At 41.9% G+C, this 18,836-nt stretch overlaps 1 pseudogene; it reads left to right on the top strand.

Moving 5' to 3' along the window:
• The first annotated feature begins 2,265 nt into the window (after window positions 1–2,265).
• Window positions 2,266–18,461, top strand: LOC101118897 (tripartite motif-containing protein 5-like; annotated as a pseudogene).
• Window positions 18,462–18,836: the final 375 nt, after the last annotated feature.

The following is an 18,836-nucleotide window of genomic DNA, read 5'->3' as shown; positions in this document are numbered from 1 at the left end:
TACTCTTGAATTACTGACAAGTGACTGTCCAGGGACATTGATTCCTTTTCTTTTAATGAAATGCCCCATTGTCCAGTTCAGGATCAAGTACCTAGTTATGAGAAAATGAAGATCTGAATGTCTATATACAAAAGAAAAGATCAGTTCACTGTGTGGCACTCACTTTCTCACAGAGGTTCCTGACCCCAGAAATGAAGCCACCTTCTGCTGAAAAGAATAGAAATCTATCAGTTTCTCCCAGTTACAGATTCTCTTCTCAGTAAAAGACTAAAGAAAGTGTCCTGAAATTTCATCAATAACGGATGCTGAGAAAACTGGACAGCTATATGTAAGAGAATAGATTTGAACATTTCCTCAGACCGCATACAAAAGTAAATTAAAAATGGATTAAAGCCCTAAATGTAAGCCCTGAAACCATAAAACTCCTAAAAGAGAATGTAGGTAAGACAGTTTTTCATAAAAAATCCTTGCAATATGTTTTTGAATCTGTCTCCTAAGGCAAAAGAAATAGAGGCAAAATCAAAAACAAAAAAAGAATGAGACCTAATTAAAAGCTTCTGCACAACAAGCAAAACAATTGGCCAAAGGAAAGGACAACATATGGAAAGGGAGAAAATATTTGCAAATGATATGACCACTAGGAGTTAATATCAAAATTTATGAATAGCTCATAGAAAAAAACACCAAGACCCCAATAACAAATCAATAGAAGCCTGGAATAGACATTCTTCTAAAGAAGACATAGATTTCTAACAGGCACATGAAAAAATTCTTAACATTGCTAATCATCAGGTTTGATGACAATCAAACCTACAAAGAAATATCACCTAACATGTGTCAAAATGACTATCGTCAAAAACACCACAAATATAAAGAGAAAATAAATAGCACAAATACCAAATGTTGGTCAGGAGGAAGGAAAAACAGGGAACACTGGTACAGTATGCATGAAATTTGTAATTGGTGTAGGCCTTATAGAAACATTACAGAGGTTCTTCTTAATATTTAAACACTCCAACAGAATCAAAGTCAAAAATAAAGTGGATCAGGGATATCTGCTCTCATCCCTACTTGTTCCCCAAAAGTCCCAGTTTCTTTAACTTTGGACAAACTTTGATTTGACAAGAGATTCTCAGGAGGATTTTTTCCCGTTTCTGTGTCTGTACGTGTTTGCACATACTCATATCTTAGCTCTCATTCCTTCAATAAATTGGATGATGTCCAACCAACTTGGGGAAAGCAAACTACTGAGCCTTCAGCTGCAATTCTAATCTTGTCTGTAAACAACACACTCACAGACCCACCCAGAAAGAATGTCTAATCTGGGCACACAGTGACTAGTCTTGCTGACGTGTGTGCTCACTTGTGTCTGACTCTTTGCCACCCTTTGGATGGTAGCCTGCCAGGCTTCTCTGTCCATGAAATTGTCCAAGCAAGAATACTGAAGTGGGTTGCCATTTCCTACTCCAGAGGATCGTCCCAATACAGGCATTGAACCTATGTCTCCTGGGTCTCCTGAATAGGCAGACAGATTCTTTACCACTGAGCTACCTGAAAAGCCCCTTGTTGACACATAAAATTAACCATCTCAGTAATTTTCCTACTTTATCATTATGATGTTAAGGTCATAGGGATTATATGTTAAATAATATTAGATGACATTGACCAATAAATGACACTCCTACACTTTCATCTTTCTCCGCCTGTTTAGGAAAAGTGTCAATCTGGTCATATCATATCCATCTCCTGAAAGTCGGCATCAGTGAACAACTGCTCTGTGGTCCCCCTCTGACCGACCACCTGAGTGATTTCAGATATGTTGAGCCAGTTCCTCTAACATGACCTAATAGGATCGACCGGCCAGATTCACTTACTTTAGCTTATGGACGCGGGCCGGGGGAGAGCACAGCAGTGTTGCTGCCTCAGGGAAATCCTCAGGTGGGTCTTCACTGGGGTAAAGGGGCGTACTTTACTCTTTCCTCCAGACAGCTTCTTAGTAAGGAAACAAGACAAATTGGGTGTCTATGAAATTAACTTGCTCGGTAAATTTAGTTTTCCAAAGGATAGAAGAGACAGAAGAGTTTCCAGGAGGAGAGCTGAGATAGAAAAACCTATCACTGCCCCACCAGGCTCAGGCACAAAAGCCTTGTCATTGCCCCATAGAACCTATTCGGAGAGCTTCCATTGGTCTGCAGTTTATCTTGTCCTTTCCTGCCCTTACTCCACACCCTTGAATTTAACTTTCATTTCCCCTCACCTTCTACTAGGACTCTTCTTAGGGGTGCTCAGGCCTTTGATGTGGTGACTGAATCCTGAAAACATCTGCCCGGGTCCTGCCTTCACTCTTCTCCAAGGAATCACAACTTCTCCACTGGTGTCTGAGGAAAGCTGTGTGGCTTGTAGAGGACAGAGTTTGAGAGACACAGTAGAAACAATTAAATCTTCTTGGGTGAGTTTTATTTGTTGTGTGAAAGCTGTTCTAAGGAGGGTAAAGCCAACTTGCAGACTTCCTGCTGAGAGTGCTGACTGAAGATATGTCTGGGGAGGGGAACTATTACAAGAAGCAGGGTTGGAATAAAGCAAATGACTTTATTGTTTCTTCCCTGGAAGAGATGTTTATTTCTCAAGGCTGAATCTACCCACAGCTCCTTCCCATTCTGTGAGTGTGAATTGCACCTTGCTGAAGACAGTTCTTTATCTGCATGACTGTGTAGGTAAATTCTCATTCCCTAGGCTTGCCTGGGCTTGCCTGGATGCTATGGCATCTGGCAGGCTCTGCAGCCTCTCGTGAATTCTCTTGTCCAGACACAGGGAACTGCTGCACTTCCGTACATCCCTAACCTGTTCATCCTTCTCCTTGAGCCGGATCGGCCACCTAGAGCCAACTCAGCTAAGAGATCAGAGGCAAGGGAGCACATGGGAAGAGTTTCTAGAAGTGACATCTGGAAGCATCTAACTTCTAATAACAGTGATATCTAACTTTTATTTTTAAAATCTTACTTGATTGGTATTCATTCATTCATTCAAAGGATGTCAGAGAAGTATTCTCATAACAACACTTTGAGACCCACATGGAAAGTAATTTAGAGGAGTCTCTGCATTCCCCCCTTTCCTCCTTCCTAAAGAAGCTTCATCTGCACCCACCTTTCTCAGCCACAAGATGACGCGAGTCAAATTCTTCTCCTCGCCTCGATTTCCCTTCTTCTGACCAAGTCTTATTTCGTCAAGGCTGACTTTGGAGACAGTCACCTCTGCTACCTATTCTTGTCGCCCTCTCAGGCATAGTCAGTGTTAGACCCTTGTCTTCTGAACTCATACAGTTCACCTCTGTCAGGCCAATTGCTACAAGGCTTTAGAACTGTTTTAGAATTGTTACTTTAGTTTTTCAGGTTTTACTTTGCTAGTATTGTAAGGTATTTATATTAAATAATATTAGATGACTTCCTGGGAAATATTACAAAGCCCAACTTCACATTCCAATTCTATTCAGGAAAAGTGAAGTTTTCTCATATAACATTCACAACTTGTGATGGCTATATTATGTTTAGAGAAACAGTTGAACCGCAGCCACAAAAGAAGAAAGTCATCTCTATGATCTTACTATTTTCCCTTTTGTGCAAATATTGTCTTTTTATGTCATTTATGCTTATCTTTGGCTGTTATATCTGAGGTGTTTTCAGTTTGTATTTTCATGAGCTCCAAGTCAAAAGATCAAAGGTAAGGATCAACCTTCTGCCATTATGGGAGTCAAATGATGTGAAGTTTCATCAGGCAGATGCCACTCCTGTTCCCACATCTATCCTCCTGTTGCCAAGGAAAGCCTGTATCACTGCTTAGAGAGTGGTGGGGGGTCATCCTTCAGGTATGAGGTCCAGTTCCTTCATGTCTCTTGTGGATCTAGCTGCTTTGATATTAGGTCCTTGGAGCACTGCAAGGAAAATCCATTTTGCCATTTCATGTCTGAATGCATGCTCTGAGCCTCCCTTCTTGAAAGGCTCTTGATGCATCTCAGCAGTAGCTGGATCTCGAATAGGATGAGAAATAATTGGAGGCCCCGCACCATATTTTAAGCAAAGCTTTAGCCATAAAATGATATAATGTCTACCCCTGACCTTGATATTCATTAACATGTTTTCTTGTGCACCTACCAAAAGGCACTTAATACATCCAGACTAGTTTTACTGTCAAAAATGTAGCCTTAAGATGAAAGGTTGCTGCTGAGCCATGAAAGACACCCTGATTCTTGGCCTCCAGAGGACGGGAATTCAATCTGGGGCTAGTACAAGGCTTGATCTCTCAGAGCTTTTGTTTAACAAATTTTTATTAAAGTATAAAAGAGATAGACAAAGCTTCAGACATAGACATCAGAAGGGAGAAGAAATAGCGCCCCTCTTGCTAGTTTTAGCAAGCTGTTTTATGTCTGTTAGAAAGCTATTAGTCAGATAAGAGAGACACCTCAAGGCTGAGGGAGTTTCACCAGGCCCCTCTCCCACACTATGCGTTTTTGAGATAGGATGGCATGAGGTGTATCATCCCCCAGCCATAAAACAATTGATACGAATACTGGTTTGTTGAGCTATTATCTGCCCTAGAATTGAGAAAAAAAAAAAAAACAAAAGTTAGTCTAAGGTGGAACCACTTTGAAGAAAGGCAAATTGAGAGTGAAAGTGAAGTCACTCAGTCATGTTGACTCTTTGTGACCCCACAGACTATAGCCTACCAGGGCTTCTCTGTCCATGGGATTTTCCAGGCAAGAGTACTGCAATGGGGTGCCATTTCCTTCTCCAGGGGATCTTCCTGACCCAGGGATTGAACCCTGCCCTCCCTCATTGTAGGCAGATACTTTTACCCTCTGAGCCAGGGAAGTCTGAAGAAAGGCAAATTCCAAAGCAAATACAGTTTCATTAACATAGTTTATGAAAAACATTTTCATAAGAAAAACTCAAGGTTTGAGAAAAGTCAAGTTCAGGTGGAACAAGGTGTCATCATGGCAAAACAGAATTTTAAGAGAAACCTTCTTTTAACTTTGTATAGAGAAGGAAAACATTCTGACACGTGTAGTGTGTTTCCTCCTGCCTCTTAAGGGAGACATAAACAATGTCTGACACTTGCAGCCTATTTCCTCTGTTTGGAGATCCCTGGCCTTCCTGCCTGTTCCCCTCTCAAAAGTCTGCTGACGCCACTTTATTGTAACCCAGTAGACTTCCCAGAAAAACAAAACACACACACATACACACACAACACAAAACCAACAACAACAACAATAACAAAACGTAGAGTAAGCCAATACTACCTTTACAGGAAGAAAGAGTCCAGGACTGATGTTGCCCCTTGTCCCCACACATCTAGTCCAACTCCCAGTCTTGTCCTTAAACCTCTTCTTATCTCTCACTCTCACTTGCTGCCCAGCATTTCCTTCATCACCCTGTCGCTCGAGCTATCATCATCTCTCCACTGAGCAACTGTGCCTGCGTCCTACCTGATCCTCCCAATTGCACACCGGGTCCATCCAACATCTCACAGCCCAAGGGCAGAGCTTGTCATGCCCGTACTCCTCTCTCATGGGAAAACATTGATAACTTCTCCTGACTCTTGGAGACGGGTCCCTGAACGTTACATCATTTGGGAAGTGTCATGTTTGATGTCACTGCAGCCTCTTGTGCTGCAGAACGCCCAGCAGGCTTCTGTACACCAGCCACACTGGACTTTTCAAACTCATGCAAGAAGATGTGTCTTCTGCACACAATTCATTTCCTCTACTTGGTAGGTTTCTTCTTCTTTATCATTCCATGTTTCCTTTGTCTTCTTCAGTTTGCACTTTCTCTGTTGTGTTTTCAAACTGAAATTCTTGGATAACCCTTATTTTCTCCAGTTATTTCATTTCTAAACAACATCTGCAACTTTTTGGTAATGTTTTCCACATTTGTTCTTTTGTATGTATACAAGTATATATATATATATGCACCTAAGGCTGAATTTTTATTTACGATTACTTTCTAGGTGAATATCAAGTTAGTAGTGGTTTAAATCTTCTGTTTAGACTCATATTTCTTTTTATGGATATGAGTCTAGTTTCTAGCCTATGTTACTTATTAGTGATAATTAGTCGAATGATCTTGCCCAATATACTGAGACTTTTTTTTTCAAGACTGACATTTATTTCACCTGTGTTTATATGTTTTCAGATACCTGATTTGTGTGATTGGTTGAGTATACTGATACTACCTCCCTCCCTATAATCCTCTTACACACACACATCTCTGGGCTCCTATCAGTATCCTTGACCTATTTCCAGGCCAAGGGGAAATCTCTATTTACCCACTAAGACTTCCCAGTACCTCCCAAGTGATATGCATCTCTTCACTTCTTCACTTCCACACCCCCAGTGCATTTGATATTAATTCAGTCCATGAATTTGCCTTTGTTTGTCTTTGATTAGCTCAATGGGTAGGAGACAGGCCCCTGAAGAAGGACCACTAACACATTAGGTTTAGTTCCACTCTGTGTATTGAAGATATGTGATCTTTGTAGCCACCATTTCTCTTTACATATCTGAATATGGGTTTGCATTCACCATGTACAGACACACATATCAAATATTATATGTGTGTGCTCAGTTGTGATCACCTCTTTGCAACCTCATGGACTGAAGCCCACCAGCCTCCTCTGTCCATGGGATTTTCCCAGCAAGATTACTGGAGTGGGTTGCCAATTCCTCCTCCAGAGGATCTTCCTAACCCAGGGATTGAACCTGAGTCACCTGCATTGCCTGTATTGGCAGGCAGCCAGATTCTTTACCACTAAGCCCCCTGGGAAATCTTGTCATATATTAAAATTATGTCATGACAATAAGAGAAATCATTGCAAACATCCAACAAATGATGACAATGATTACATTGTGATAAGTCTTCAGAGCAAGTCTATGTGATAAGAGAACACTTAAGGAGAGTTTACTGAAGTACAAGAGACAGTCATACTGATATTTTGATTCTGAGGATATATGGGCCTTGGAAGGATGTTGGGTCCCATAAGGATCTTGGTGGAAAAAGTGTCAGGTCATCCTTTTGTTTAGTAAAATTAAAGAATAAAAATAATTCCACATATAAGGATATAATTTGTCATATAACATGAATCAAGAGGAAAGTATTTAAAATTATTATGAAATGTCTTTACAGATTTCTATTCAGTTCACTTCAGTTCAGTCCCTCAGTCGTGTCCGACTGTTTGCGACCCTGTGAATCGAGGCACGCCAGGCCTCCCTGTCCATCACCAACTCCCGGAGTTCACTCAGACTCACGTCCAGTGAGTCGGTGATGCCATCCAGCCATCTCATCCTCGGTCATCCCCTTCTCCTCCTCCTCCCAAACCCTCCCAGCATCAGAGTCTTTTCCAATGAGTCAACTCTTCACATGAGGTGGCCAAAGTACTGGAGTTTCAGCTTTAGCATCATTCCTTCCAAAGAATAACCAAGGCTGATCTCCTTCAAAAAGGACTGGTTGGAATTCCTTGTAGTCCAAGGGACTCTCAGAGTCTTCTCCAACACCACAGTTCAAAAACACCAATTCTTCGGCACTCAGCCTTCTTCACAGTCCAACTCTCACATCCATACATGATCACAGGAAAAACCATTCCCTTGACTAGACAGACCTTAGTCATCCAAGTAATGTCTCTGCTTTTGAATATGCTATCTAGGTTGCTCATAACTTTTCTCCCAAGCAGTAAGCGTCTTTTAATTTCATGGCTGCAGTCAACATCTGCAGTGATTTTGGAGCCCAGAAAAATAAAATCTGACACTGTTTCCACTGTTTTGCCATCTATTTCCCATGAATGATGGGACTGGATGCCATGATCTTCGTTTTCTGAATGTTGAGCTTTAGGCCAACTTTTTCACTCTCCTCTTTCACTTTCATCAAGAGGCTTTTTAGCTCCTCTTCACTTTCTGCCATAAGGGTGGTGTCATCTGCATATCTGAGGTTCTTGATATTTCTCCCGGCAATCTTGATTCCAGCTTGTGTTTCTTCCAGTCCAGCGTTTCTCATGATGTACTCTGCATAGAAGTTAAATAAGCAGGGTGACAATATACAGCCTTGATGTACTCCTTTTTCTATTTGGAACCAGTCTGTTGTTCCATGTCCAGTTCTAACTGTTGCTTCCTGACCTGCATCCAGATTTCTCAAGAGGCAGGTCAGGTGGTCTGGTATTCCCATCTCTTTCAGAATTTGCCACTGTTTATTGTGATCCACACAGTCAAAGACTTTGGCATAGTCAATAAAGCAGAAATAGATGTTTTTTTGGATTCTCTTGCTTTTTCCATGTTTCTGCCAAATATCAACATATGTCAGCTATAGATATACATATGTCCTTTCTCTTTAAACCTCCCTCCCACCTCCCTCCCCATCCTGCCCCTCTAGGTTACTATAGAGTCCTAGTTTGTGTTCCCTGAGTCATAGAGAAAATTCTCATTCAATTAAAAAAATAAAATATTTTAAAGTATCATGAAATATCCTTTTTGCCAGGTCACCAAGCTTCTTATCTTGTATCTTCACAGTTCATTTTTGTCCCTCAATAATCTGGTCTTGGACTGTACTTGATTTATTGACAACTAGTATCTTGCAATTCTGTCTTTCTAACGTGGTCCCCTTTTAACCTTCCAACACACAGGGATCTTTGAGAAAGAGAACCCTCAGAAATCAGGACAAGTGGGAGCAGTTGAGCAACTCTCATGGCTTCAGGAATTATGGTGAGCCTACAGGAGGAGGTGACGTGCCCCATTTGCCTGGAGCTTCTGACAGAACCTCTGAGCCTTGACTGTGGCCACAGCTTCTGCCAAGCCTGCATCACTGCAAACAACATGGTGTCCGTGAATGACCCAGACGAGGACAGAAGGTGCCCTGTGTGCAGAATTAGTTATGAGCCTGGGAACTTGAGGCCTAATAGGCATGTGGCCAACATAGTACAGAGGCTCAGAGAGGTCAAGCTGAGCCCAGAGGTGGAGCAAGAGAGAAATCTCTGTCTGCGCCATGGAGAGAAACTCATGCTCTTCTGTGAGGAGGATAGGGAAGTCATTTGCTGGCTCTGTGAGCGGTCCCAGGAGCACCATGGCCACCACACATTCCTCATGGAAGAGGTTGCCCCAGACTATCAGGTGAGAGAGCGGAATGGAGGAAAGAGAGACCACAAAGTGTTACTTGAGGGGAAATCTCCACTTTGCATTGGACTTTGTTTACCTGGTCACCATGGACTCAAGGCCTGTGATCTCTTTTCATCCTATGCCCACCTTCTGATGCTGATGGACGTTTCTTTGAATTCCCCCAATTACAAAGCAATGATCTTACACACAGACTTTAGGTCAGAAGTAGGTGGAGATCTGATGCCCAAAGAAGCTCTCATGATGACTTTGAACAGGAGGGTAATGAGGACATGGGGTAATGAGGAGAGTAATGAGGACATTGAGGTGTAATTTTTTCCCTGCTGCAGGATCAGGTTTCTCTAGAGCAAAGAGAACCAGTCTTCTTTGGAGAGAGAATGCTGACTCCTATCTCTTGAGTCTTAAGAATACATTCCCCACCTCGGGTTTTCTCCCACGTCATATATTCTAATAGCTGTTCTCTACAGTTTTTGTAAAGTAGATTCTCTTTGGAAATCAGCCTCATTTCTCTCATTTATCCTCTGCAGAGATGCTGAGAATGCCCATAGCTTTACTCTGGTGTGGTTCTTTTCTCACAGAAGAAACTCCAGGAAGCTCTAGAAAAGCTGAGGGAGAAGCAGCTGGAAGCTGAGGAATTGGAAGTTAAAGTCCGAGCAGACGTTGCCGCCTGGAAGGTAGGAGAAGACACTTCCTCAGGGAGTTAGATATCTTGGACAGGACCTTGGGTGGTCACAAGTAGCGGCCTTCCTCTTTGTTCCCTGACAGTTGTCATTTGATTAGTCCTTTCCTTCATCCTATCCCTGATGGGGTGGGCTAAAAAGGGAACATATCACACATGTACATAGGTACTGGAAGGGAGGTATTTATACGGAGGGCATCTCTCATGAGGATACCAATGGAATGTCCTATTCCATTCCCGCCATGTGCTTCTGTCCTTGACCCTTCGGAAGGAGACATTTGGCAATAGCTCACGGCTCTGTCTTGGCTTCCGTGGTAGCTCAGCTGTTAAAGGATCTGCGTTCAATGCAGGAGAGCCCGGTGTGATGCCTTGGTTGGGAAGGTCCCCTGGAGAAGGGATAGGCTACTCACTCCAGTATTCTAGCCTGGAGAATTCCATGGACTGTATAGTCCATGGGGTCGCAATGTGTTGGACACACCTGAGTGACTTTCACTTTCACTTTCATAGTTCTGTCAAACATAACTGAGCAACTTATCCCTGTCCTCAGTGTTCAACCTTAGCAGAAGGTGGTGGGAGGGAGTCAAGAGTAATGCAGGAAGGCACGAGCATCCTGGACAGCTATGCGAAGATTGAGTCACAGCCAGGGTTCCCATTTGGCTGTGAGTTGTCTTCAACAATGCAGACTTGGGACTATTATTTTGAAATGTGATGTAGAGAGAAAAGAACTATCCTGTGAGCTTCCCTAATCATTGCTTCCCTCCTTTCTCTCTCCCTGTCTTCCTCTCTCTTTCTCTTACTCCTGAAGGATCAAATACAACGTGAGAGACAAAATGTCAAGGCAGTGTTTCAAAAACTGAGAAAGAACCTTAAATATGAGGAGGTGAAGGAAATGCAAAAACTGAAGCGTAAGGAGGACGTTGGTCTACGTAACCTGGCAGACTCTGAGCATGTGCTAATCCAGCAGAGCCAGCTGGTGAGAAATCTCATCTCAGATGTGGAACATCGTCTGAAAGGGTCAGCAGTGGAGATGCTGCAGGTAACACTGGGCAAGAAACCCCAGCGTCTGTGATACGAACACTTGAGCTTTACTGTTCATAGGATATATAGCTTTCTATGTTTTTAACTTCACTCTTCTTGTATCATTGAATGTAAAGTATATGTCCTGTAGATGGCAATAGTGACTTTTTATCAGGTCAAAAAATCTTCCTTTTAATAGGGGTATTAATACAATGCCATTTAATAATGCAATCATTGATCTGGTTATATTTAAATTTATCATTTTTCTATTTGCATTCCATATGGCTAGTTTTCATTCTTCTCATTCACTTCAACTAGCTTCTTTTTTGTTAAATATCTCTGGTATGAAATATTGTTTTCTTACTTTCTAACTATGTATATTTTTTTCATTTTTTCCTAATAGTTGCTCTAATGATTAGAATGTTCCTCTCCCATCACGATCTACTCCTGACTAAAACCAACTTCATTTCAGTAAAAATAGAAACTTCCTGTACCACTGCTTCATTTCCTTCCAGCAACAACACAATGATGTTTTAAATATTGCACCCAATCCTACAGGCTAATGCCTGCAAGCATCTGAACTTTTCAGAACAATGGGAAGAAAAATTCTCTTTTCTTCTGGAGTTTCTGTCAGGAGATTTTTGCTTTCTTCAGTAACTGAGAATAAAGTCAATATGAATGATAGTTGCTCAGTCGTGTCTGACTCTTTGCAACCCCATGGACTATATCCCACCAGGCTCCTCTGTCCATGGAGTTCTCCAGGCAAGAATACTGGAGTGGGCTGTCATTTCCTTCTCCAAAAGTCAACATAGGTGAAGTAAATAGGATTGGAGAAATACACAGACCAGATTCTGATGACAAGGCTGGAGCTTCAAAATTAAGCATTGATTAAAGTTGTAACGGTATTCACAAAAGGTTCTACTTATTGCAGTTTTATTTGATTTTTGTCATATACAAAAAAAATAGTAGAGAGATTTTTATTTTTTGTTTTTTTGTATGTGGACCCAGCTGCTGTACTAGTCTTAGGCAACATGGAAATAAGTCTAATATTAAAGACACCAAATATACTGATAAATATCTGCTCAAAGAAAACAACATCTCTGATGATTAAGAAGATTAGATGGCTACAAACTGTTAAGGACTTGAACAAAACTGACTCAGTACAAACTAAAGTGCAGATAAATGCTCTAGTTATAGGACAATGATTGAGTGCTTATTGGTAACATTATGAAAATGGGATACAAGAGAGGAGACAGTTTAGTTGATGAATAGTAAGTTACAGATTAAAGGTCCTAAATTACCTATTCTTGTGACTTATTTTTTACTGAATAGATAAATAAGCATTTAAGAGACAAAGATTGCCGGGAGAAATATCAAGAACCTCAGATATGCGGATAACACCACCCTTATGGCAGAAAGTGAAGAGGAACTAAAAAGCCTCTTGCTGAAAGTGAAAGAGGAGAGTGAAAAAGTTGGCTTAAAACTCAACATTCAGAAAACGAAGATATGGCATCTGGTCCCATCACTTCATGGGAAATAGATGGGGAAACAGTGGAAATAATGTCAGACTTTATTTTGGAGGGCTCCAAAATGATTGCAAATGATGATTGCAGCCATAAGATTAAAAGATGCTTACTCTTTGGAAGGAAAGTTATGACCAACCTAGATAGCGTATTGAAAATCAGAGACATTGCTTTGCTAACAAAGGTCTGTCTAGTCAAGGTTATGGTTTTTCCTGTGGTCATGTATGGATGTGAGAGTTAGACTGTGAAGAAGGCTGAGAGCCGAAGAATTGATGCTTTTGAACTGTGGTGTTGGAGAAGACTCTTGATGGTCCCTTGACTGCAAGGAGATGCAACCAGTCCATTCTGAAGGAGATCAGTCCTGGTTGTTCTTTGGAAGGACCAATGCTAAAGCTGAAACTCCAATACTTTGACCACCTCATGAGAAGAATTGACTCATTGGAAAAGACTCTGATGCTGGGAGGGACTGGGGGGCTGGAGGAGAAGGGGGCGACAGAGGATGAGATGGCTGGATGGCATCACTGACTTGATGGACTTGAGTCTGAGTGAACTCCGGGATTTGGTGATGGACAGGGAGGCCTGGCGTGCTGTGATTCATGGGGTTGCAAAGAGTCAGACAGGACTGAGCGACTGAACTGAACTGAGCTGAACTGAAGAGTCAAAACTGAGTAAAAGTAAAGATTTGGAAATCAACTGTGTGTGTTATGCTGAAGTTAAGGGAGTGAAAGAGATCAGGGATAGTGTGTAAAATGAGGCTAGAGACACATGAAAAACATGTACATTAAGACATTTGTTTACTTCCAGCCTCATAAAAGCCATGTAAATAGCTTTAGGAATATTAGCATTATGTATTCATAGTTGATTCTCCAAAGCGTGACTTAAAGCTTGGCAAATAATAGTATAATACTTGATACTTTTGTTGAATATGTTAAAGAGCCATTAAATATTCAAATAGCCTCATGGGACATCTTATGCCTTTGCAGGAAAGTGAATATGTTGGTTTTTATGTTCTCTCATCAGCACATACTAAAAGCCTCCTGCTTTTACAGGTGTCAAAGTTATTTCACCTTTGTTGAAAATGTGACACCGTTACAAGGGTCTTCTAGAATGAATGACCTTGCTCTTGTCTTTATTTTTGCTCTCACATTGAGACCATCCTATTCACAAAGTCAGGGGCTGGTGGGAATATAATGAAGCTTTCTAAGTGGGAGGACCTATTACTTCTTGACTTATGTTTTTTTCCTTACTAGGATGTGAACGACATCATGAAAAGGTACGTGTGGGAGATCAGAGATAGTCCATTTATGGAATAAAAATAATTAAAACCACTGGCTAGATTTATCTGGTGGCCAATTAGAGGAAAATAATGGTCAAGGCAGAAAAAATGGTATATAGATTTCCCTTCAATTTCTGTTCACAAATCAAGGCTAAATTTTTCCTAATGATTAAGAATGGACCAACTTCTACTGTAGATAATTGCGGTCATTGAAAGTCATAGAGTTTAGTCTGTACCATAATCGGAATAAGACGTTGCAATAACAGACTCCTGTGACCTCAAATATTTAATGCACACTTGGTGTCCTTATGCAACTCAGCTTTCATATTTAGTAGGTGCTTGAATTACCTTGGGAGAGTCATGTCTTCTCAAGCACCCAAACTGGAGACAACTCCTTTATATTTGAATTTTGCCTTGGGTATAGAAGAGACTTGGCCCTTCTATATCTTTCTGATTAGATGTCCAAAAACAGACTTGAATATCAAAGACTGTTATGGCTGTGCTGCAAACAATTGCTCCTTCTTGCTCACAGAGTCTAGAAGGCCGAATGGAAAGGTAGCATCCTTGTTTGAATTTTCACGTGTGCATGGTGACAGCAAGACTGTTACAGACACATGAAATGTCAACCGCTGTTGCTTTCGTATTCCTAATGTCCTGTTTCTCAAGGGTTTGCCATTATTCCCAGAGAACCTGGATGTCGGGGTATTCTGAGAGCCTCTGTTTTGGGGAGCATATTTTGAAGATCTGGGGACTCTCTAGACAGTGTTCTCATACCTGGTATGTCTCAAACACTTGGGTGCCAGGTTCTGCTCCCTAACTTTCTGCCACCTCCCTAGAACATGTATCTATGCAGGGATTTTTCCACAAATTAAGTTTTTGTGTTGCCAAAATATTATTTCAAATAATTTCATATGCTTTCTAGGAGCTAGAGAGGGAGAAGTTAATGACCTCACTAAAGAAGGAAGAAACTGTCCTTCTGACAGGTCAGTACAGTCCCAGGTCGCACGGAAGGTAACTAGGAAGGTGGACATTAACACATTCCTTCTGGCGCCAAAAGTCAGGTGTCCAGTCTCTCCTTTCCCAGGACAGTTCAGCGCATGAGTGGAGTGAAAGTCACTAGTTTTAGGGGAACAAGAAGTCAGTCGTGTGGGGGTCAATCTTTGTCTTCCCTAGGAGTGAAACCTTAACCCTGAAGAAGCCCAGAACTCTCCCCAAGGGACAGAGGAGAATGTGTTCAGCTCTTGATCTGACAGACATTCAGCGAGTGTATAATGGTGAGGAGTGTTACCTAAGTGGGTGTCTGTGGAATTCTTGTGATGGGGGTAAAACGGGGAGGAGGCTCCAATTTCTAGGTGTGGATAGAGACAGCAAAGCCCAGATACTTTGTATCTGACGATGTGGTCCTATTTATGGGAAGTGACCAAGTGTTTGCTCATCTTCTCTTTCATCACTTCAGTACCTCACCTCAGCCCTTCCCCTAACCTCAAAAAAACAGATTTCAGAGCTGACTCCCTTGTTTATATGTAACATTATGGTTTATTATTATTATTTCAGGGCTGACAGATGTGCAACGCTACTGGGGTAAGGAAACATAACAAGATCATCAAGCCACCCTGTTTTCATCATCTTTTGGATGCTTTCATCTTCTATTAGGTCTCATATTTTAAGATGTCTGTTTCCACTCCCAACACACACACTCACACACACACACACACACACATACACACAGAAACATACTACCTTTCCATTCAAGTTTTTTTAAAGATCCCTTTTACAGGGTTACAAATAAACCTACATCGTAGCCCTAAGCCAACCCTGTGATTTCTCCACAGTTCACATGTTCCTGAACCTTCTTGCTAGGACCTTGCCATTTCTGAGGACAAGAAGCAGTTGAGAGATCTGTGCAATTTGGAACCAAATATACATAAGAATGATGATTTTGGCGATTATGGTGTCCTGGGCTCCCCAGTCATCACATCACAGAATAATCACTGGGAGGAAGATGTGTCAGAAAAAGCTGCCTGGATCCTGGGTGTATATGGTGGCAAACAGCCTGGATATAAGATGAAGTTTCTGTTTGAAAACAAGGGAAATTGTCAATATGTTTATTGGAGATATCAACCTAAATATAGCTACTGGATTAGAGGGTTAAAAATATGTTCAGTTTGAATATGATGCTTTTGATGAGTCTTCTTCCTCAGGTCCCTTGATCTAAACCCTCTCCCTGAGTGTTCCTCCCCATTGTATTAGAGGTTTCCTAGACTATAATACTGATGTTGTCTTATTTGTCAATATCACAAAGCAAGGAATTCTCATCTATAAACTCTCTTCATGTTCCTTTACTCAGAAAATGTTTCCATATTTCAGTCCTGGGCAATGCAGTGCTCCCATAACTCTGTGATGGCCAAACTCTTGAACTTTCTTAGATTCACACTCACTTCTTTGTATTCTCTTGATATATGTGCATCGAAGACACGTTTGCTTATCTACTAATGCCCCACCTCTCCTTCTTGTTCAATTTAAATCTCCTTACTTCATCAAAAGGACATAGAAAAGGCAGAGGAACCAGAGATCAAATTGCCAACATCTGCTGGATTGTTGAAAAAGCATGAGAGTTCCAAAAAAACATCTATTTCTGCTTTATTGACTATACCAAAGCCTTTGACTGTGTGGATCATAATAAACTGTGGAAAATTCTTCAAGAAATAGAAATACCAGACCACCTTACCTGCCTCTTGAGAAACCTATATGCAGGTCAGGAAGCAACTGTTAGAACTGGACATGGAATAACAAACTGATTCCAAATAGGAAAAGAAGTACGTCAAGGCTGTATATTGTCAGCATGCTTATTTAACTTATATGCAGAGCACATCTTGAGAAACGCTGGGCTGGAAGAAGCACAAACTGGAATCAAGATTGCTGGGAGAAATATCAAGAACCTCAGATATGCAGATGACACCACCCTTATGGCAGAAAATGAAGAGGAACTGATAAGCCTCTTGATGAAAGTGAAAGAAGAGAGTGAAAAAGTTGGCTTAAAGCTCAACATTCAGAAAACGAAGATCATGGCATTTGGTCCCATCACTTCATGGGAAATAGATGAGGAAACAGTGGAAACAGTGTCAGACTTTATTTTTGGGGCTCCAAAATCACTGCAGATGGTGATGGCAGCCATGAAATTAAGGGACACTAACTCCTTGGAAGAAAAGTTATGACCAACCTAGATAGCATGTTGAAAAGCAGAGACATTACTTTGCCAAAAAAGGTCCATCTAGTCAAGGCTATGGTTTTTCCAGTGGTCATGTATGGATGTGAGAGTTGTAGTGTGAGGAAAGCTGAGTGCCGAAGAATTGATGCTTTTTACTGTGGTGATGGAGAAGACTCTTGAGAGTCCCTTGGACTGGAAGGAGATCCAACCAGTTCATTCTAAAGGAGATCAGTCCTGGGTGTTCTTTGGAAGGACTGATGCTAAAGCTGAAACTCTAGTACTTTGGCCACCTCATGCAAAGAGTTGACTCATTGGAAAAGACTCTGATGCTGGGAGGGATTAGGGGCAGTAGGAGAAGGGGATGACAGAGAATGAGATGGCTGGATGGCATCACCGACTTGATGGACATGAGTTTGTGTAAACTCTGGGAGTTGGTGATGGACAGGGCGGCCTGGCCTGCTGCAATTCATGGGGTCGCAAAGAGTTGGACACGACTGAGCGACTGAACGGAACTGAAGTATATATTGACATCATGGGTGAATTACTCTATGCAGAGGTAAGCAGGTATAAAATCTGTGAGCAGCAGTGGACTCTGTGTATGTGCTATGGCCATGGGGAAAAAGAGCAGGCTAGATAACAGTATGCTAAGTGAACGATCCGGACTGCAAATATCGTGTATTAAGGTATTCATTTTTATGGACTGATCAAAAGGAAATCTGTAAAAATATGAAGAAGATCAGTGATCATCTAAGGCTCAGGTCACAATGAGGATGACTGTTATAGTATTAGATTTGTTTTCAAGTGATGGAAATGCTCCAAATTTGCTTGTGGGTCAGAGACGTAGCCATGTGGAAAACTACCTTTCTCTCTCTCTCCTTCAATCTACAACCATTAAAACATTCACAGCTCAACAAAGGGACCTCCATCCAACACAGGGTGACACTGAAGAATTCTGAACATGAAAGATGGGTGGCCTGGAAGACTCGGTAGGTGGAACCAAGGGAACGGTGGGGGTGGGGCCTGAGATCCCAGGCTTCTGACCATGAAAACTGAGCCCACTGCTCCAGAGGAGCCAGCAGCAGCAGGCAAGGCAGCACACAGGACTCTGGCATCATGCATGGACACACAAACCCCACTTCCAAAGAAACCTGACAGTAGTGTCCGTGAAGACCGGGCCCACACCCTCACCCTTCCTGCTGCTGAGGCGTAGAGCACCCCAGCTCCTGCACCCTCATCCATGATGGTGGGGCCCTTGAAACTACAACAAAAGTCAAGGTGGGGATGGGCTGCTCAGTCCAGCTCAGTCCAGGTCCTTCCAGCTCTGCCCCTCTTCCCCACAATGGAACCTGTTTCAAGGGATTTCGGATGTAAGGAAAGAGGCTGCCATCCTGATGGAGAAAGCAGCTCTGGCACAAACAAGGCAGCAATGACACGGCTATCACAAGATAGAGCAATGGAAGTGTGGAACTACCCACACCTCTTACAGAGACGGTGGAAGCTGGAAAGTGCCAGCTTGCAAGTGCAATCAATCACAAGTAACCGCAGATACTAGAAGCCAAAAGCTTATGTGATGTTGCCACCTACTGGTAAATAAAAATAAATAGACTGTATTGAATCTGTCATTTAATTTCAAAAGTGCAAGCAGAGGGAAAATGGATCAAACAATATGAAGAATTACAGTAACACCACACCACAAAAAGAAAAAGATAATTTTCTAGATGCCAAATTTAAAATAACTGGTAGTCCAGTGGGTAAGAATCTGACTTCTAATTCAGGGGTCCCAGGTGCAACCCCTGGGCTCAGCAGGGCACTTCTGCTGCTGCTGCTAAGTCGCTTCAGTCGTGTCCGACTCTGCAACCCCACAGATGGCAGCCCACCAGGCTCCCCCATCCCTGGGATTCTCCAGGCAAGAATACTGGAGTGGGTTGCCATTTCCTTCTCCAATGCGTGAAAGTGAAAGGTGAACTAGGATCCCATATATCTGG

Source organism: Ovis aries, chromosome 15 (assembly GCF_016772045.2).
Source record: "Ovis aries strain OAR_USU_Benz2616 breed Rambouillet chromosome 15, ARS-UI_Ramb_v3.0, whole genome shotgun sequence".
Classification (NCBI taxonomy): Eukaryota; Metazoa; Chordata; class Mammalia; order Artiodactyla; family Bovidae; genus Ovis; species Ovis aries.
Note: the sequence above shows the minus strand (reverse complement) of the source record. Positions and strands in the feature narration are given on the sequence as shown.